The sequence below is a fragment of the Lepeophtheirus salmonis genome, chromosome 6 (genome assembly GCF_016086655.4).
Source record: "Lepeophtheirus salmonis chromosome 6, UVic_Lsal_1.4, whole genome shotgun sequence".
Classification (NCBI taxonomy): Eukaryota; Metazoa; Arthropoda; class Copepoda; order Siphonostomatoida; family Caligidae; genus Lepeophtheirus; species Lepeophtheirus salmonis.
The window spans coordinates 48,073,087-48,096,827 of record NC_052136.2 but is presented as its reverse complement, the minus strand read 5'-3'; the positions used below and the strand labels follow the sequence as shown (position 1 = coordinate 48,096,827).

The 23,741-nt window shown below is 28.1% G+C and overlaps 1 protein-coding gene across 1 annotated transcript in view; it reads left to right on the top strand.

The window, feature by feature from the left end:
• Positions 1-23,741, top strand: part of LOC121120605 (atrial natriuretic peptide receptor 1) — a 339,724-nt gene that overhangs the window by 267,839 nt on the left and 48,144 nt on the right. The window lies entirely within an intron of this gene.

Sequence of the window (23,741 nt, the reverse complement as noted above, 5' to 3'; positions counted from 1 at the left end):
AAAATACTTCCATAGTTCTGAAAGTAAGCATGTTCTTTTATTATGATATAATGATACGTAGTTATTATTAAGTTAAGAAAGAAATAAGTACTCGCGACATAATTAGTCAACATCTGGAATATCCCATCTATGGGATATCATGCATTGCTCATTTTGCTTAAATTTTTATGAAGCAAAAATGTTAGCATTGTATTATATTAATTGACTATCCATGTTGCATATATTTTAAATGAAGCAAAAGAGGATAAAGTACACAAACGTCATAATGAGCATAAAATCAAAAATAATCTAAGGGGTCTATCAATTTTTGCTAGTGTTTTGATATTTAAAATAAAATTACAGTAATTTAATTAAATATTGCTCATTTATTAAATTGAAAAAAACCAATAATGTTCCATTTAAAACCATTCTAAATATGTGTTCATATTAATTTTTTCGATTTTAAAATCTGAAAGAGAGGAAAGGAGCTCAGCTGTCATAACTTTTTTTTAGACTACCAGTGATTTACTTTGAGAGCCCCCCACACACACACACAAACCCCACTCTGTATCTAGCAGGAACATGGATATTTATATATTACTCCAATGTCGATCCTTATTTTTTACCTTTACACCAATAAAGGCTTATCTCTATGACTCCCAGACAAACATCAGTGTTATTCTCTGTATATCATAAGATCACTTTACATTGAAATGTTCTCTTCCCAATAGTCACAGATTAATGATAACACCTTTTGGAAAAAAACCCGTTAGGTTGCAAATAGAAAAAGTATTGCACTTGTCCAAGGTTATATATTTTACAATTCTATCGAAATAAATATGTAAGATTGTAAATCTTCAACTTTTTTTAGCATGCAAGTTTTTTTAATTCTTAGAAGCATTTTATTTTTATTTGCATTATTTTGTCATTGTTAAGGTGAGCAAATCCATGTAATAAAATGGTCGCAGCTGGGTATGGCTATAAATAATAAAGAGAGGAGTCGTTGGTATACTATTAGAGTAAGTCCCTGTTGGACTCAGAGTATAATTGAGGGACGCCAACGGAGTACAAAATAAATTTGAGTTTTCTTGCTTGAGTACAATTGTAGAATATGAAACTTGAATGTCATTGACGAATTTTCCTTTCGCGCACTCCAAGCATTTGGGCGTCTCCAGGACCACCATCTCAGCGAGTCCAAAACGCTATGGAGGAAGAAGGATCTGTCAAATAGGACCTTGAATAATTTAAAAACCAGCTGAGGCCAATCCCATCAAGTTCATGAGGGTTCATTCAAGAGATCTCGGGGTATCCAACCAGACTGTCCACAAAACTACAAGAAGTGGATGGACAAAGCCTCGTGAAAGTAGAAAGGGTACTTTTGACACAATCAATGAAAGAAATCTATCTCTTCGATTGAAATACTCTTTTGAGTTCTTTTAAGCTCTTTTACAGTACATATTTTTATTTCCGTCGTTCTAATGCTTCGTGCAGCTGCTCTAATGATCCATCAATACAACTAACTGTTTTTTCTCCAAAAAAAATTTTTAAATGTCAAAGTTTAACTGGATACTTATTTTTAAATAACAAAAGGCAAACATTTTACAACCAACAAATAATTGACTATATCAAGTCGTATAAAAAGAATTGTAAGTCTCCTGTCACCTCTGGCTTACCGTTTGAATTTTATAAAATGTTCTGTGAGGAACTGGTGCCTATACTAAAAGCAGTATATGAGAAAGTTTTTAATTAGGATTATGTTCCAAATCTAATGGGCAAGGGTATTATCACTCTTATCCCAAAAAAAAGTGAAAAATCCCTGAAATATTGGTAACTTTTGGCCTATTACATTGTAAAATACGTCATACAAAATACTACTTGGAATATTGAACAATGGAATAGTAAAATTCCTCCCTTTTATTTTCAGTGTGGATCAGAAAGGTCTTAGCAAAGGCCGTATATCAGAAAACATCTCCTGGTCAATTCAAGATGCGATCGACCAAATCCAAAACAGTGCAGAAGACTACATAACTTTACTTATCGACTTTCAGAGTGTATTCTACACAATATCTGATAGAATATCATTGACCTAGTTGCAAAGTACAAGTCCCCCCTCCAAGTTCGTCAGCATGATCTTAACATTCTTATGGAAATCACATTGTTCTGTTGACTTACGAGGCAAAAAAGAACATTACAAAATTGAGTGTGGATGTCTCCAAGAAAGTTTTTTGAGTCCAATAACATTTATGATTGCAGTTAATGGTCTAAATGAAAAAAAATATTTTCCTCTGAAATAATAAAAGGAATTACTTCTGATATGGTAAAAATAAAGGCTCAACTATATGTTGACAACTTAGCCATCTTTCTCACAAGTATCCCAACCAAAATCAAGGACTCAATCGTCGCCCAACTTGAAGTAATGGATAACTTAATAAACAACTCCGGTCTCGAAAAAAATAAAGAAAAAACAAAAGTCGTTATATCGTTGAATTCTTATATCAAATCAAATTTTCCGAGATTTAACTAGTAAAAAATCTCGATCAATGACAATATTACTTTCTCATTCGAACAGAATGAAAAGATTCTCATATCAAAATTGGTAAACTCATTCAAATTCTTCGCGAATTTTATTCAAAATAGACTAGATAAACTAAGCGCGTATTTGTATACTTTTTAGTGTTATCCATTTATTGAAAAACTTTTCCTACTCGATACAAACCTGTTAAAGAATAGACAAAAACAATTAATTTGGGATGATAAAAAAACCTTCCATATCTGAAATCAGACAATGCTCTTTTTTTATCACTGAGGTGTGGAGGACACCTGTGGAGGATATGTGGAAGTCATTGAACCTGACGTGGTTGAAATGATTGCAACTGAGTCAAGACTTTTGGGCCCACAAAATTAAAAGCTGGTTTTATCCAACCCAAACACATGAAATACATTGCAAAATATATGGTGAATATTTTTTTTGGCTCAAATTCTTGGTTAATTCTGAACATAAATAGATTTCGTGTATCCAATTTTTTTGGGGATGCTGTTTCATTAGTTTCTGAGTTACAAAAAAATTATGGAATTAATTTTTGAAGCTTCAAAGAACGTACTTAATGGGTTTATATTATTTATCGACATCAAAAATGAATATAGACCAGGGATATATTAATAATAGAAGATTTTCAAAATAGAAAATCGTATAATAGGAAAACCCAGAATGGAATCTGGTTTATATTTCTATATTTTTTTTATTTCTTTAATTTACGTCTAATTTAATCCTAAAACTTTGGTAGGAAAGTATATAAGTTCAACCTAAATAACCTTTTTTCTACTCCCTAATGTAAGTACTTCCCTTGTTGTTTTTTTCATAATATAAAATATCAATTGGATAGAATATTTAATTCCGAAGTCCCTAGGGGATAGATTAATTCTAAATTATATCAGTCAGAATATTTTTTGAACAAGCTGATGTATTTTCTGCTAAAGGGCATTGAAAAAAGATAATATACTTCATAATAAACTTAATTTGGCAAAAAGACTTACAAGCTAAATGTTGCTTAAATAATTGAGGGAAACTGAGAGCTAGTATCTTGCCAAAAATGAAGTAAAAAATCTGAAAATTTGCAGATATCGTTAATTTTATACTTTCCTGCGCAAAAAAAAATATCTTGTCATAATGATACACTAATTCCTTTAAACCAAATGTATCCCTATACGTTATGAATCATTAATGCAAAGTTTTTTCCTTCTTTATTATATGCTTAAGAAATGAAGTGATTCATTAAGGTATTATGAACACACTAGCATTATTCGAAATTTAATGCCCATAATAATTTCATTTGTGTACGACATTTTTTTTTCATTTTGTAAATTTTATTATATAGTTTTGTTAGCTAAATATAATGAGGACACTTTGATAAACGTAGATTTTAGGATTGCAAGATATTGAAGTTTAGGCTTTTTCCAAATTTAAAATCCCCATTCAGGATGTATATACATATCAATTTTAGAAAGGAGATTAAGAACTAAACATACATTATAGAGAACATAAATAAGGTAAGTATCAGAGGCTCTAGACACATTTCAAAAATACCATTATGTCAATTAAGCATGATATTATTTTAATTTAATCATTTTTCTTTTCCCTTATTCTGACTCAAAATGGCAAGAAGGAACATAGAGCATCAACTATTTTCTCTTACTTTTCTTTATCGCCTCAGGCTTTTTTACTATGTTATTATACATACATAAAAAGACGAGAGGGGGATGGTGGAGGGAAAGGACTGATTATGACGTTCTCTTCTCTTTTTAGAAGAAAAGTAATGGTAGTTTAACTCAAAATTTTGTAAGAGAAGGATCTATGCACATTGAGATAAAGTTCAAAAATTTAAATTTGTAAAAATTACTTTTTCCTATGAATACCAATCTATTTTAAAACAGAGGCTTAGTAATTGATTGGGTAGGTTACATAAAACCATAATTATACATGTGGGCAAAACGACTCTGCTACGAAAAAAATTCTGAGGAAGAGGACTCTAAAAGTAAGATTTTTGTTGTTTTACATATATATACATTATATGAATTGAATACTGTCATAATATGGAAAGGTATCTGGTATCTAGATATCTATTGAGTTTAGTGGGCATGGGTTTAGTTGAGTATCTTATATTTTTATCTTTGTCAACATTCTAAAGTATTAAGAACATTTTTAAGTGATACAATTTGGTCCAATGACAATAACTTTTCAGTTCATATAATTATATGTGTAAGTTCAATATTCTACATTGATTTAAGACGGTGTTCTTGTATGTGACTCGTTGAAAATATATTCGAAAATGATTTACTGCAAGTATTCTTATTAAATTTCTTATATAAATTTATTTCATTATAAAAAAACATCACAAAATATAAAAGATTTAGCTTTTAATTTGGTAAATAATTCAAAAAAATATGATCTTGCTATTGATAGTGCTAATGACTCAAATTTTATTTTTTAAGCAAATAAATTCATTTAAAAGTCATGCTATAAATCACTAGTAAAATTATCCTTTCTTTTTTATAGAAGTTTTAAAAAAAAATCAATAGACAGCGTGATTCCATAGTGTCTAGTATATTTAGAAATTTGTAGATTAAAATATCATAGATTAAACAATCATTGTTTTACAAAAGCAATATGTTGATATGTGAACTATTTTTTAGACAACACAACTTTAGGAAAATACTTGGAGATAGTTATTCATATTTCTTTCAAAAAATTATATATATAAAACTGTTTTACACTTACCAACTATAATTAGTATACGAAATCCTTCAAGTAGTTCGTGGAAGAACGTCATAATCTGGTTATGCTTCCTAATTGTATATTGAGTTTAGTCAGCATAGGTTTAGTTGAGTATCTTATATTTTTATCTTTGTCAACACTCTAAAATATTAAGAAACTACTGATCTACCAGTGATGTGTGAAAAACAAATAACTTACATCAATTTAAACGTGTTATTTCTATAACTTTTATACAAAATAAATTTATACCACTTTAAAAAGAGAAGAAGTGGGAACATTGTACATAAATTAATTATATTTTGAAGTGTTGTGGTAAACACATTTGGCTATGTCTGTTTTGTTGATAACAAGAAAATGAGTAATTAAATTGGTGCTAAATTGATATCAATGGTCCAAAACTATTAATTTTGTTATTTTCATCTTATTTTTCATATCCCTTTGATGAATAAACAAATTTATTTGCAACTTTTTTAATTGTAAAAAAGTCATTAAATAAAATATTTTTAAAACATACATTAATGTCAAATTTAATATTTCCATTTCGTATAATATATTACGTATTTTATTCTTGTATAATTGAAAATGACATTTTAAAATGAATTTAAATGTATCATATTGTTTTTAAGTGATTTAAGACATCTAGATAATTAATATTAAACTCTCTGTGGAAAAAAATGATTTCAAAACTCAAAATAAAAGAATAAAATACTCATTTAACATATGGATAATAATTATTGAATAGTAGTAAAACTGAGTATTATTAAATTGAACATTTTCATGATATGATCACTTTTAAAATATAAATGATTAACAGAAAATGCTGTCATTCATAAAAAAAAAGGAATAGAAAAAACTTTTTGAAAATATAAATCTAATTAACATATTAATCTGCCTTTTTAAAGTTGTTATTGTCAATAGGAAAGAGAAAGTCTAGTTATGGACTTTCACATCACATTGTATATTAGTCAGATTTAAGCTGTGATATGAAGATCTGTTTTCTTAGCGAAGTTCAAAACAAAGTGCAATCTTTGGGCCAAATTTATAACATGGTTAATTTGTGTTAGCTGTTATATTATTTTTACAAATTACTATCTTTTTAAGTAACTTACCCCAAATAGGAAAGTTGGCAATGTAGAGATTATTGATATATTATTGGAAAAAAAAATAACAGTGTTTATCAGTTTAATGAAAACAAATTGAAAATATACAAAAAAAAAAATACTGAAAAAACAAAAAGAAATCATATTTAAGATATTGAAATTTTACGTAATTTTTGAATGTTTTTTGTTATGTTTTTGTCGTTATTAACATCTACGTCTGCTTACATGCTTTCCCTTATATTTTTTTGTTTTCAAATATAAATAAATATATAGAAATTAGCCCCGAATAGTTTTAGTTTTATGAAATAAAATTTGTTGAAGATGTAATTAATACTTCATTTTTAGAAAAAAAAAAATAATTAGCGTGAAACATATTAATCCAAGAATTTTTGTTCAGAAAATGAATTACAATTCGAGATTTCGTTTTTTCAACCCTTTTTAAATAGTCAAAGCACTAAAAAATGATTATTCTATATAAGGATGGAGCAAAGATTATATAAATTTTACCTTATTATAGCATACGATTTATATTTAATTTATAAGTTATAAATACATAAGGTTTTTAATTTTAGTAAATCAGAAAAGTATGACTACACATAAACCTAGTGGACTTTAAAGAGTTAAAGAGTGCAAAATTACCCGTGTGCTAATTAAAAAAATTAAAATCTATATAACTCTATTTTCTTAATTGATGTGATGGACCATAGGTAATATTTACACCAAAATAAGGATATTTTGCCCACTATGAAAATTAATAAGTGCATTCTAAAACTTATAAAAAAATTAGTGTGTTATTTTATAGGATTTATAACTTTTGTATTTCATCTACCACATAAGTATCCCCCAATTCCCTCCTCAATGAAGAAAAATGAGTTATTCATATAATTACAGAGTTTGACAGGGAAATTTTCCTAGTCATTAAAATTAATTTTTTTGTGCTAACTAAAGTTTCAGACGACATTTTAAGCACTGTTCCGATACACGCATTATTTTCCTTGTGTATTGTTTTAATTTGATCAAAATCGGACAAAAATGAGTGAGAGGAATCAAAAGGCAAAGATCCGACAGCATCAATGCGAAGCTTGTCTGACGAGTTCATTGTAGACAAGATCAACATCAGGAGGGTCGTTCATGATGACCTCAGCATTAAAAGCTTATTCAGGTTACCAAGACATCCCCTCTCACACAAGATAAATGCCTTGGAGCTTGAGAGATGCAAAACAAGTCCTTAATTACTTAAAGAGTCATCTGTCAACTGTGAAAATCTTCTCAGACAAAAATATTTTCACAGCTGGCCAGGTTTTGAACCGTATAAATGACATATTTATAGAAGCATCACCTGAGGAAATCCAGGGCACTTTTAGGAAAAAACATCCAGTCCAAATTATATGCTTGGGAGTCGGAGCCCCTCTAATCAAAAGGAAATTGATCTCTTCTTTTTCAATCCGAATGAGATAATTGGGACTGTAGCCTACTATAAGAGCCAGGGTGGAAATCTTGCCCTGTCTGAAGGCTAACTATCATGAGAACAACTATGTGTGTACCCAAGACGGTGCCCCCCAGCCACACGGCCTTGTAAAATACAGAACTTCTGCAAGAAGCACTTTGCTGACTTCTGGGACAAAATCTTCTGACCTTCTTCCAGTCCTGATCTCAATCCCCTTGACTTCAGACTATGGAACTCAAGGCCAGTATCATGAAGCAATTCGCTAACCTGTCAGCTGATTATTTTGTGGGAACCTGCAAAGATTGATTGCGAAAAGTTTTGCAATAACATTTTTCACCATTCTTTTCTAATAAAAAGTTACGAATGCTTTTGTTCTGCTTCTGATCGCAGAAAATTTTCCTGTCGCACTCTATAGTTGAACTCATCATGTCCTGGAAATAAAAAGAGCTTATCGTATAAAACTTCGTCAATTTGAAACAAATTTATGAATTTATATTTGTAAAAAAACATACGTATCAGGTGGTAAACGTATTCCTAAAACCACATTTAAATACCTATATACGCATTGTCTGATAAACTATTCTTGACATTGCTTCTGTTCAAAATTTGCAAATTTTATTATGTTTTTGGAAGTCATTATCAAATAAATCATATTATATGTATAAGTAGAATTCATCATTGTAATAAAATCTTAATCCATATTCTTATTCACTATGATTATTTTATAAAAAAACATATTGTACAAGTTTAAACAATATAAATGTCCCTAAAATTTAACATTTAATACGTTAGTTTAATATTTGATAAAATTTATTAAAATTCGATTTGTTATATTTATAATTGCCCAACAAATAATTGAAATAGGAATATTATGGTATTTACACTATTAAAAAAAATTCAAAAAAAGTGTAGAGTTGTACAATTATGGAATTATGAGTAATTGGGAGATTGATAAAAATTATATTTCATTTCTAAAGTATGTAATTTTTGTACATATACTTCAAATTTTACTATAAAGGAGTGTGTTCGATGGCATCTTTTTTTTAAAACACTAATTCCATAGCTTTAGCACTGTACACTTTTTTATAAATTTAAAAGGGTTCAATCTCAAAATGAAAAAATAACAGTGAAGCAATATTTAAGATCAATTCCTCTGTCTCTGAGAAAGGACTCTGGTCCATCAGTTGTAAAGAATGTGCCATATCAAATCCATTCATAAAATCAAGAACATCAAAACAAGGAAATTTGTCATATTGGTAAGATCGTAAAGGAAAAAACAAAAATACAGTCATTATCGATGATAGTAACATAAAAGTAATCCTTCCCGACTTATTATAATTTAGTTATGTTTAATTTCTTTCTTTTGCAATGAAACAATATATGTTGTCTTAAAGAAAAAAAGGTTTTAATGTAAGATAACTAAAATTTCAAATAAATCATGAGGTACAAAACTTTAAAAAATTAATTAACAAAAACTATGGTCATGGTCAACTCTTTTTTTTTTTATTATTTATTAAGCAATTTTTTTGTTTTTTTTAGCTAACTGATAACTTTTCAAGAATTTATTATGCGATATTCAATATATCGCTAATCCAAAATTTAAAAAAATACGATTTTCTACATTTTAAGACCACAGAAGTCAGAGTTCCTCTATGTTATGGAGCAATATTTCATTTGTTTCTAGAGTCAATATAATCAGATAACCAATTTATTTTCATATGATTTTTTTTTTATCAAAGCAATATCTCCTAAACTAATCAAAAAGGATTTCAGACTAAATTATTGTAAAAGTGTTTGATATACTAATGTTTGAGAAAAAAAAATTGAAATCAAAGCAGAATTTTTATTTACCAAAAAGTGTTTAATTTTTTTTTACACTTTTCAAGTAATATAAATAGGTACTTTGTTAAGTTGCAAGAGAAATATTTTTTGGGCAATATTTAAAGTTTCAGGGAAGTTCACCCTCCTTCAAAAACTATAAATACTTTTTCTGGTTGATGTTTGGAGAGTCTTGAATCCAGTTTTAAAACCAAAATTACTATATTTCATACTTTTTCAGCATAATAGCGTTCCCTTGGCCATATCAGGAGAAATAGAAAATTGGGAAAGTTTTAAAAAGTCAATCTGTATATTAATTAAGGATAAATTTATAAACATTAATGAAAAATATCAGATGTGCCTAAGAATTACACTTTTTAATATATTTTTAAATTGCAATTTTAAAATTCATAGTAAATACTTACTTGTATATATTTTTCATAAAAATCATATAGGGTAAGTTACTCATCGTCGGACACCTTTCGTTATATTTGAGATTTTTTTAAATAAACACATTGATAAATATGTTAGTAAGAAGTTTTGTATCAAAATATCGAATAAAGAGGTCATTAAAGATTTAAAAACAATTTCAAAAAATGCCTAAAATTTATAAATTCGGAATAGTTTCAAATCAAAATTTTGAAACTCTGGACGATATTGGAATCATATTTGTTAATTTCAAACACCATAAAATAGAAAAAATATAGACATAGGAGTTCAAATGCTGTTTGAATATGTATATCTTGGGTGGATAAAATTCAAAATACAACGTACCTAATCTTTTACGCAGTTGAATTCGTGATTATTTGGCAATCCCTGAGATGAAGGATCTCATATTATTTTATAAGAACAAATAGAGAGAGGAACAGACACACAGTACATAAATTAGAAGAAGAAGTTAGAAAAAGAAAAGGAAGAATCATCACGCCTTTTGTCGTATTAATAATTAATACAATTTATAAAGGATCATGTCTGTGTTTCCCACTCCATCTCGGAGAAGAATATAATGGATCCAGTTCTGCGATATGATACCATGTATTCAATGGATAACTCCAATATCCGAATCATTGTTAAATTTATACTCGGAGTCTAGCTCTAGCCAAGTATTTATGGAGTCTTTCGGAGTTCAAGTCGCTTCAATACAACTCATGGAATCTCGGGAAACAATCAACTTTGCAACTACGTGCTATAATTCTCGTATCTTGTTTTCTATCGTCAACTCCTGAAAGTTAAATCTTCATTTCTAATACGATCTTATATTTCATTGAGACTTGTACATGTCAAAATGTAATTAATTATCCTCCTGATAATATTTCAGTGAACAGTAATTTATGGGTTGGATCAAGCAACAGCACTATATTGCTTTTATTGAGCCTAGGGGTAATTACTTGTTCGGCTTTATACCAGAGAAAGCAAACAAGGAAGAATCACACGCTATACCAATTGCAAAATTTATATTTAAATGGTTAAAAGAGAACGATTTTGATAAAACAGACATGACAATCGGAGGGTACTCACCAAATTTGAACACTGTAGTAAATACTGGAGTTTTGAAAACATTTGGAATAAAGTTTGGCAGAAAACTGGTCTGGTTGGTGGGTAGTCTGCATACTACTAAATTTCCATTACGCCGTCTTTTTCTTGAGCTGGATGGACAAACTCTCTGAGATAATAGATTATCTGGACCAATAGGAAAGCTGCTAGACTCGATTAAATGCTTAGATATCAATTCAAACTCTCCCTGAATCTCTATACTCACCACTAGTCTAACTTTGTGATTAAGTTATTCAATTTTGTCTACGGATTAACACTACAGTTATATGATAGTGTGTGCTGTCAAGGAAGGTTTTTTCCTAAAAGGATTGCTTTCTTGGAGATCGGACCTGTTTACCACAGCTGCTGGCTCACTACGGCTAACAGTATTAAATAATGGACTATAGGAGAAAAATCTATGAAATTTGGGAATCATAGTTTAGTTTATCATTCGTGTGTATAATCCATCTATGTTCAATACTAAAGTGAAGTACTGTTGGATAGAATTGCTAAGGCACGTCAAATTTTAGCTTAATAGTGTCAAGTCCCAGAAAAATAGATGCGTGAACTCTTGATGTCAACAGTGAAAAGATCTGCTCGGTATGCTCAGAGTTAAATGACCTATGTCACTCTAGTTTGCTCTGATGGCCAGAAGGAGATAATCATAAGGGTAGAACGAATCAAGGCAATCAGGGAGAGAGTGGACCAAACGGACCATCGAGTAGCCTATATTTCAGCATAAGAAAAACATCTGCTATAAACAGTGGAATTTCTAGCATAAGTTACCCGATCAACTGGTCAGAAGGAGTGTCAGAACCACCTCTTAACTGCTCCTAAACAACTTACGAGTTGAAGAAATCTATCCAAACAGCTAAAGGGTTTTTTAAAATGCTCACAGCAGCTTCTTCACAGTATTTATCACAAGAAAAGATAAATGGAGTGAATAGGAAGCAGGAGGCCAGCAGAAGAGAGATGTCAAAGACTGACTCCAAGCAAAACATTCATATCCTTCTAAAATTAAATGAATTATAAGAAAGATACACTCAAAAAAAAAGTTGCAAAACTATAATTGATTCAAATGTAGTTTTAATATTTTCATAATATAATGAAGCGAAAATTTTGTTGGAAAATTAATCTCCATTGTTATATTTATTTTCTCCCAATATATATTTAGAATCAAAATTACAAATTAATAAAATATAGCATCAACCGATATGTATCATAAGGTGAATAAATAAAATTATATGTTCCTAAGCATTCTCCATACAAAACAGTATTGAAATTACTGCTAATTTATTTATTTTACAGTAAAGAAATTACTAGGTTAGAATGATTAAAATTTCTTCATATTTGAACTTTTCACATCAAGAACAACACATATATATTCCCTTAATATGAATGTCTAAAATTATTTTTAAAAAACCAGCACTGGAAAATATAGAAATAAACGTATTTTCTCTAATTTTCTAAGTGAAATTGATGTAGCTTAGAGTTATTTTATCTTTTTGAAAATCACTTTTTTTGAAATTTACGGGACAAAACAAAGTCAAAAAACATTACCAGATTCGGATTTTCTAAAAAATGAAAAGCAAAACCCTTTTTACTATTTTATTTGTTATTTTATTAAATTAAAAACACTGTACGATAATATGAATTTGTCAATTATTTGGTTCATATTATCAGACAGCAATTATTTCACAAATAATAAGACAAAATCCAGCAAATAAATATAATACTAATGTCAAAACTCCTATTGAACTCGAACATGGTAATTTTGTTCTAATATAACCAAAGGGAGAGGAAATATCTTCATATTATCCCACACCATAAAATATAGAAGTTTTGAATTTTAACTACAAATAATTAGAACCTTGAACTTAAAACTTTTGTTTCTTAATAACTATACCATCAATCGATTCGAAATTGTACATAATTTTTTAAAATGTGTGATGATTACATAAAGTTTCTTTTGATCTTCTTAGATGAATTACTAAAGAATTGTTGCGACTTAACCTTTAAGTGTCCGACAATTTAAAACGTCCGACGATACGTAACATATCTATAACTAAAAATCCATCGTTTAAGAAAAAAACGAAGCTTCTCAATATTTTTTTACTTTTACAATGTTGAAACTATCTCTTTTTACATATTTATATTCTATATTTTCCCATCAATCATTTCATAGATTGTTAGATCAAACCTAAAATCAATTTTGGCAGATTCAGTTCATCTATATTTAACGACGAAATAAAGACTCTGAATTTTTTCTAACTTCGATAATATACAGATTAAAAAAATAGTAAATTGATAATTAAAAATGAAATAAGACAAGCATTAAGTTTTTAATAAAAATATATAAATGTTGTTGTTGTCGTAACAAGAAAATGTCATCTGATTAGGGTCTAGGTTAAAGAGAAATTAATTATATTCTTTAAAAATGAAAATAATATACATAAGAGCAAACAAATCTCTTTTTAAATGTTAAAATATGTATGTTTATCTATTGTGTTATTACAAGAAAGTTGATAAAATATTTCAATATAATCAACAATTAAAGATAGGGATTACGAGTAGCAATTAACCATCAGTTATTTCTCTTTAAATCCGAATGGAAGCATTTCTCTGAAATGTTTAGGAATCCCAATTTTAAAATGGAAATTTGAGCATTATAAAAATTTAGCTGTCCTTTGAAGTTATTACGTTTGATACTTTAAGCATTAGTAAACCGAAAAAAATACCGTTGCTTCATATAATATGTATGAGACAATGTAACAAAAACAGTAAAATATTTTTTTTTTAAACAAAAACAATGTGTAACATTGTAAGATGTAGAGAGGATAATATTTCTTAATTAATAAGTTATTAACAAACAAGGTACTTTTATTCAGAATAAAGTATATCCAACTCCATTTTTATCTTTTTTTTTTCATATTCATCATTAGGGATGATAATTAATTTGAAATTGTATAGACATTTTTCGATACTTCCATAATAGTTAATTCTAAAATTTTCAATAACTATGAAGATAATGGCGGTAATACATTTCAGCATGATTTTTTTCAGCAGGGCTCTTTTGGGTGCACTTTTTACAGCACAGCTTCTTTTCAACGTGCTCGTTTTCCGCATAGTTCTTCTTAACGCCATCAAAATCTTTCTTATTTATGTTGACTTTCCTGCATAAATGAATACATTTATACAATATTGATAACCTAAACTATATTTATATCTATTTTACATTACTTAATTTCCAAAATCTAGTCAAAATATTCCATATTTTATTCCAATTTTAGTTAGAAAATTGCAATATAATCCGTTTGAATTTATCAAAATTGCCGTTGTATTCCTAGCAATGAATAATAAACAAAGGAAGTTAGATGGATCTTTCCCACGAAGAATTCGGTTGTACTAGACCATCGTTTCCATTCTTAATAATTAGTATCACTCTTTTTGGATATTCTAGTCGTATGCCTTCTGATCCTTGCTTCAACTTCAGGTTCTGTTAAAGGGATGTCGTCTCCTTTAATCGAGGGATCGTTCATTTTGTAGATGTCCCTTCACATCTAGATCTTTCATAGGGGCTACTGACTTCTGATCTTGTGAATCATCGCCTCTATGCTCAAGAACACATCAATTCCGTTGATCTTGTAAGGAATCATAATATACTTCTATAAGAACTAAGGAATATCATAAAAAGACGGAATAATCGACTGAAAACCCCAGTGAGGGTTAGACACGGAATAATCATTCCCATCCACAGCTCATTCAATGAAATTATTGAGTGTACTCCTCCTTAAGTCAACTCTGATTCGTCTCCTACTCTAAGAAAATATTCATTAATAAGAGTCCTTCAGTGTCCTGAAATGTAAAAATCATTCATATCTATCACATTGATCTAATTCCATTTATAAGATGGAGTTTGTGATTTGTGGTCTATAGATCTAATTATATCACTTGAACACTTCAAACTCACCCTTGATTTCTTTATTACTTTTGAGTCTATTTTGTCACTGGAAAACATGTGGAAGATAATTATATTCTTTTATATTATTACATATAAACTGTTATTGGGAACTTTTTTGGGAAATTATTATGTGTTTAAAAAAAATATAAGTGACCTCTTACCTTACGCATACTTCAATTGGAATATCTGAATGTCGTTGCAATTCCCAAACTTATTAAGTTGAAAATCCTTTTCAAAACAGCTTCGCAGGAATTTAAAATTTAAATGATACTTCAATGTGTGGGGTAGATCATCACTTTTAGAAAAGTAAGAAGGGGATAAAATTACATATTTTTGTACAAATATTCAGTGACAAATTTTATCTAACCTTAGACCATAATTTAGTGAGGTAAATACATAAATTCGTATGAATAGAGTTTTATTTTGAACAATTTGAAAAAATCAAATCGAATAACTCAAAATTGTTATTTTTTTTCTAATACATATATGTACATTGTACAATATTATATGAATATGGTTACATTCCTTGAATCTAATATAGTTTATGGGCACATCGATTTATTGACATTGGCATTTCATTAATTTTCCTTTAGTTGTCTAACTATACATACTTTTTATTATTAATCCTGTAAAATGAGTTTGGTTGACGCTGATGATGATTTATTGGATTAATATTGATTTCCAATGATAAAAATATCATATAAACACATATATGTTTTTTTTTGGTAAATCAATTTGTTGAAAACGTATCATTACAATACTTGTACAAAAAATTAAGTGACTGAAATATGTGATATAATTATTAAATATATTATATTTTAAACCTTCATCACTTATTTTTGCATCAATTATAGGATGATTTTTTTTTTTGAGTATTTTAACAACAAATTTTCCATTTTTAAAAAGTTTAAAAATATAAATATTCCAGATCAATTAAAAGATTTATCCAAAATTTGGGTCACATAAAAAAAAGTTATTCACAGATCGTGATTTGTAAAAGCTTTTGTATTGATTTTTTTTTTGTATATACTAAATATTTTCCTACAATTGTTACAAAAATCCCAGGAAAATAATGTAAACGAGCAGTACATATGTACAAACCTACAGATACCTATACCACCGTAGTTATAATTTCTATTCAGGGTGAGCAGGGGGGGGGAAGTATTGTTTTTTTCGAAATTTTCCGACTAATATCCCATTTTTTCAAACTTACAAGCTTATTCAAACCTAGTCTTGACATTCATAAAAATGTTTCGTATTTCTTTTAATATTTGTTTAATCGCCAATACTTTTGAGTGAGCTTCTATAACTTTAAATCAGACTATGTGGCATTCATTTTCAACAAATTGATTTACCAAAAAAAAACATATATGTGTTTATATGATATTTTTATCATTGGAAATCAATATTAATCCAATAAATCATCATCAGCGTCAACCAAACTCATTTTACAGGATTAATAATAAAAAGTATGTATAGTTAGACAACTAAAGGAAAATTAATGAATTGCCAATGTCAATAAATCGATGTGCCCATAAATTCATTAAGTATCTGAATAATGCATTGTTTTGGATTTTTTCGTAAATTTAAAAAAAAATTATCGGGGTTTATCGTTTTTAATTGCTTTTTTTGCTTCAACGTCGTTCATGGTTCTTCCATTTGAATTCTTGGATTATTACTCTTATTAATATGAAGCTACAAAACCATAATATAAGAACTATTATCTTTTGATAAAATGCACTCAAATTAATCAAAAATGAATGGGTACTAATTTGATTCCTAAGATTCGTATAAAGTAATGAATATATCAAAAAAAATTATGGAACATAAAAATTTATCACATTATATTTTGATGTAACCCTAAACTCAATTTGAAAGAATTAATTAAGCTGTATATATTTTTCCATGTCTAATATTAATAAAAGTATTTAAAGTATTTCAATTGTTTTTTTTTTACCACTGCAAAATGGATGTAAATATTAAAAAAGTTATACAAAATTATAAATGACTTTATGGTTTACGTCTTTTTCTCAAGTTATTAAATAAGTTTTATTTTTAGGGTTTAATTTATACCCAGTTAGCTAACTGCGATGTTAAAGGACGTTTACTAACGGATTGTTAATACTTGTTTGAGTAAAGTTATACCCACGATGTATTAAACGCACAAAATACATCCGTTATTTTGTCTAATATGTTTTGTTTTTTGCACTTTGTCCCTGATTTATTACCTTTTTGTTTTTTGGCATTAATGTCTGAATAAAATAATATTGATATCGTTATTATTATTTTTTAAGACATGAACACGATTAATTTATTAATGCTTGTTAAAGTGATATTATTATGTACATACATACAAATAAAGTATATGAATATTGTTACTTAAAAAGCAATTCAATAAAATTTATTGTATTTGGTTAATTAAAAAATACGAATAATCAATCAACGTTATTTCTTTTGTCATTCAAGGACAATTTAATAGAGTAAACAATTTCAAAAACAAATATTAAAATTTAGTTATAAATAGGGTAAAGTAAGTTTCCAGGATTATTTAAAAAAGATGATGAGCCTATGGCTATCTATTTTCTAATTTTGCATTATGTCGAAAATAAATTACATATTGTTATATATATATATATGTACCTATGTAATCTGTTATTGTTATTGTGAGATACTTCTTACCGAGTTTAGAATATAAATTGATGTATAATACGCGCGTTCCCTTCGTAGAAGTATCTCGTATTTATTCTATGATTATTCTAAGAATATATCCGAGATAAGATCGGATAACACACATTTCATTTCATTTTCTAATCTCGTTAACAAAATTACTCCTCCCTTTTATACGAAGGCTTACTTACCCTAATTTAAACCGTTTCAGTTTTTGTGTTGACAAAATTATTGTTAATTTTCTTCATGACTTTTTTTGACTTTTTCTGATCTAAAGTAAAGTACAAGTAAACATAATTAGATCACTTTATTAAGAAATTGAATAGCTCTGCAATGTTTGGCTAGCAATATAGGTGGTTATAGGTGTATTTTTCAGCACCTCAAGTGGGATATTTTTAAGGTCGTCATTACCAATGCTTGAGCTAACCTAGAACCTAGTTTTGTTAAGAACTGCTGTTCAAAGTTCCACACCAAACCAGAATTTGTCATTCAGGCAAATTGTGGTTATATTTTTAAGGTATTTGTCTCGATTCATTAGAGTAAAGTTGTCTTGTCTATAACATTGTATTTGTTATTATTAAAATTGAAAAACGGAATTCGTTGGTGACTACACTTAAAAACTAAATAAATAATCTAATCTATAGTTAAATCACTGTAAAAATGATTTATCTTTCAATAATTAAAAATCAGTTGTACTCATTATAACTAAGAGTACAAAATAAATTATTTACTGTACAAACGTATAGGAAGTTTTGAACAATCTTATTAAATCTATGAATGTGCAAGACACTATTTATGTACATGAAACGTAAAAAAAAGTAAGTAATTTACATGGTACTCAAAAGTGTCCTTATAACTTGTTTTGCCATTATAATAGTAAATTGTTGATTTAAATAAATATTTGTTCAAATACTTTTTTTAAATCAAATCTTAATCTAAATAAGTATTTTTAAGTAATAGTGTTATTTCATTTAGTGTTAAGATATTTACAAGAAAATATGCCATAATTGTCAAAAAACAAAATGTAAATAAATTAATACAGATATTATTGGTTTCATGGATAAACCAGAGTGTTCTAGATTTTGAGTTCTACAAATTAAAATTTTTGACGCATATTAAACAGGTTGAATGTCAAAAAATTGTAATAAAACAATGCCTAGTCTATTAAAATCTGTAAATAGTCGGTATTGATGTATATGAAAGATTTTAACTATTTTAATATGAATGTACAACTTTTTGTACTTTTGATGATACTTTTAGACTTATTTACAAGACAAATTTGTTAAAAACAATCAACTATCGAATATTTTCACATTATAAAAGCTAAAATAATCAAAAATTGGCAACAAACTCTATATATCAATTCAATTATAATTATCTACTCACATTTGTACTTTATTACCTATCTATATATAAAAATATAATACATATAAAGTAATCAATTTTAAATGTCTAAGAAAAAAATACATTAATTATTTACCCAAATAAAAAGAATAGAATTAGCTGTATAGAAAGAGATTTTGTTAAAAATGTTTTAATCTTTTAATTCAATGTACATATTGGAGTTTCTTCCAGGCGAATGTTGGATGTTCTATCAATGTATGAGTATAATAATTACGTACCTATATATTTATATATTACAATATAGCCAGTGTAAAAAAAAGGATTAATACTTTATTTTCCTCCCTGCTTAAAACATATCTTGTATTGAGCATAATAGTGATAACACTAATGTTGATTGATTACTCGATAGTTTTTTTTCTTATTTTTGTACTTGTTTCTAAATATAATGAATAAATATATAAAATCAATATTTATTTATTTTCTATTGTACGTATTATCAATCAGTATATTTCAGTCTTCAAGCTTAATCAAAATGTAACATCTACATGCATACTTGCATCAAGCAATACAAAATTAATTTATATTTCAAATAATTAAGCCATAAACCATTAGTACAAGACTAAACAAACTAGAGTATCTTATGTACAAGTCGAGAAATTGACACTTTATCATGATTGACGAATTTCCATTTGCGCACTCCCACCAATTAGGCGTCTCCACCACCACCATCTACGCCGTCAGCAAGTCTGAGACGTTGGGTAGGAAGGAGGCATCTGTCAAAAAGGCCAAATTGGACCCGCAGAATTTAAATAAGCCATCCCAAACAAATCCCTGCAAGTCCATAAGGATCCACGCAAGAGATCTTGGGATTTCACTCTCAACTGTTTAGAGAGCAATAAAGAAAGTCTTCAAATGATTCATCCTAATCCTTAGACAGCTTGGCTGCAAAAAATGGTTCCGATAAATACTTTTACCATCTTCCTGTAAAAGAACAAATAAAACTTAGAAAACGTGTTCTGCTTCTTTTGTATGACCTCAGTAAAAACTGCATTTCATCTTCTCTACTATAGTCAAAAAGGGAATCCTATTATAACATGGTTGATAATTTTATCTCAACCAAGTATAGAACAAGAAACTTTTACCCACAGACTGACTCTTCGTTCCTTCTATCGGAGGAAAAATTAAATACAAATCGGAGGCAATAATTGTTAAAATTCTTTAGCTAATCTATACCTACAAATCTATAGTAATTACTATTCTAGTTCAACTGGAAGGGATGTTTTTGGATTTCATGAACTCTAATGAATTTTACTTGTATATCATTTTATTTGTGCCCTTTAACAAGAAAGGACGATTAAATTTTATATTAAACTGTAACACATTTATAGCAAATATATATCCAATTGTGATATGTATTTAATAAATTATACCTAATAAATAGATAACACAGTACTAAGAAAAATCTTCATTTATTTTCTCTATTTTCAAAAACCCCAAAAGTTTGAAAAAATGTACTGGCATGAGAAAGCCATTTGTTCGTGCTAATGAGGATTTTTGTCACAAACTCTTCGGCTTTATAATGTTTTTTATGAACTGATGACGTCATAGTCAGCCATTCATCCTTGCACAATGAGATTCCAAAGGCTTTCTTCATGGATTTTTGTATTTTAATGTTAACCTCACGAATGATTTTACTCTCAGACACTTGTAGATTAGATGAGGAGAAGTTTCCACTTGTACTTTTCGAAAAGAACTCATCCTTTTATATTTTTTTTCTTAGATTTGTAAACAAATATTGAAGATTTAGCCAATCTCTATCGAAACCACTTTTATTTCGAACTCTTTAAAGGGTTGCAAAATATTATCCTTGAGCACCATGAGAATAAAGTTTATCTAGTAATATTAATCCTATTTTATTTGTGAAAAAGTCTTGGCACTTATAACATATAAATAGTTTATTTTTGTATTTGTTTAAACAATAATAATACCAATAACAATACCTTACTCGCACAAGGTTAAAAATTCAATCATCGTGTTTTTTATTATTTGGATTGTGGATTTCTACTTTTCATCTTCAAAAGTTGTCGTAATCCTATAAAAAGGGAAAAATCTAAATTTAAAATACTTTTTTTTGTTAACTTGTGTAATAATTAAGTTTTTTACTTTTCTTTCGTTTGAAATAGGCTGAATATTTTTTTTTTTTTTTTTTTTGGGGGGGAAGAATATAATACAAGGCAGGTTGTTTAAACAAAACAATTCTTAGAATCTCTAACTTTCACTATTAACGAAGTTAGAAACTATATAAACTCTTTATTCCCCCCTCCCCTTCCTTACCATACCTAAAAGTTATAATCTTGTATGTTCATATATACATATGTACATAATTTGGAAAACCAACTCTTATATACCCATGTACATCATACCAGTATATACCTACATAATAATTATTAGGGATCGTTAATCCTACATATATTAGGAATAACAAATTAGTTTTACATTAATACTTTTACCTAATTATTTTACCCAAACTAATATAACTATGAATTGATTATTTCACTTGAACTTAATTAAATGTACATATAAAACAGTGGAATAACATAAATCTACATAGTATCTTTAAATATTTTTTTAAATTTTAAATTTTGATTTGGCTATCAAACATAAGCCCAGTAGTCGAATTCCATCAACATACGGTTGTTTTGAAATAGGTTATCTTATATGAGTATACAGGTGGTGAGCCAGTAAAGAATAAATAACTCTTTAAATATCATTACGTCCGTTGAGTTATTTTTAAATTTGATCTATGTCCTACTTCTTTGATCACTTTCCAAACATTGATTGGAGCTCTAGCCATAACAAGTAACAATAGTTTTTAATTAGAAGAGAATACAACCAAAACCTTACTTGCTCCAATTGGTTCATCGCTAAACCCTAAGATACGTGGAGTCAGGCAAGAGTGATGACTTCATATTCAAAATGTAGGATATTTTCTATACTGAAAGAAGGGATTAAACTTAGTTTGGTTCCTTGTATTCTACAAAAATATTTTCCGAAGTCGAATAAAACATCGAATTCAATAATTTAGTTATTTTATGCCCAAGCTTACAACATTCCTCATTCCAAATTGGTAAATAAATTGATAAGCGTAGTGCTCATGTGCGTTTTAGCGAAGAAGGACGCACAAGAGGGTGACAAATGTTATTGATAAACAAAAATATGTGTGATTCTAACCCCCCAAAAAAAAAAAAAAAAAAAAAAACAGAGATGCAAAAAGATGTGGGCGCCGACAATCTAATTTTAGTTGGCTCTTGAAATGTCAACTCAAAAAAATGCAATTATGTTATCGCTATGAATTTTGTTATTTGCTGAATTGAAATGAGTTTTAATCAATTTGTTCATATATAAGACGTTTTCCTTCCTATTTTTGTAATATGAGGCGTATAAATTACTTCTAATATAATCAATACTACTATCATAACCTTATAAAAACAGTAAGTACTATTTTTGTCATTATAATGATTACAAGTTCCAAAATTAATTCCAAGTTAATGCTGTTAATCTTAATATTTAATTAAATAATGATATTATTTTCTTAATATATCATTAAAAAGATATTTTGAGCATTTAATTTAATAGTTACGAGTTAAAAAATTAATTCAGTAAATATTAAAATATGAGAAACTTAAAATATATATATATAAGTCTATATCAACTATGTGTCATGTTATAAAATTCGTTTTAAACCCTAGCTGCTACTAATAATATCATTTTTTTTTTTTTGAAGATATCACTTCTTCCACTTCAAACCACTCCATGGATCCTTGTACTTTACACTTTTTCATCCATTTTCATCACCACATTTTACTTTTTATATGTAAATCCCTTGAATTCTGAATATAAAATTGTTTATTAATTTTTCAAAGGCTCTAAGTTTTTTTATCAAATACGTAATTCATTCGTTTAGTGTAAGAAAAAATACAATTTTTTGGGTAAGCTGAAACAAATTATTATTTTATAAACATATCCAATTCTTTGATTTTCTTTCTCTATTTGACATATCATTTTTGTATCATTTTGAAACATTATATCAATCAAATTCAATTAAGTCTTTGTTTTTTAACTATTATATTCATTGACATGCAATAAACATTGACTTTACGCTATAAGTACCGATTTTACAATCAACACGCGATAAATTGTTGTTTTCAGACATATGTACTTATACTTATCTTTAAAAAAGCACATCTTCATGGTATTAGAATTTCTTTTAACTTACAAAATCAAAACTGCGCAGGTTAAATGCTCCGATATTGAGGACCCACCACTAATAGAAAAAAAAGAATAAGAAAATTAAACCTGATCAACAATATTGAGGCAATTGAACCAAGAATTATTTTGAAAATCCATTTCACAGTCCCTTACCAAAAAAGGCTTCTTTACAACAGAATATAAATATTATCTTTCTTAGTAAACAAGTCCAAGGTTGACCCTGAAGATGGACTGTATTTTTTCTGTCAAATAGGGCTTGAGACTTCCTCCCATCCATTTCAAGATTGTCACATAGTTAATGTGGTAACATAAATTGTAGATACTTTAATTATAAGAGAAAAAGACAAAAAC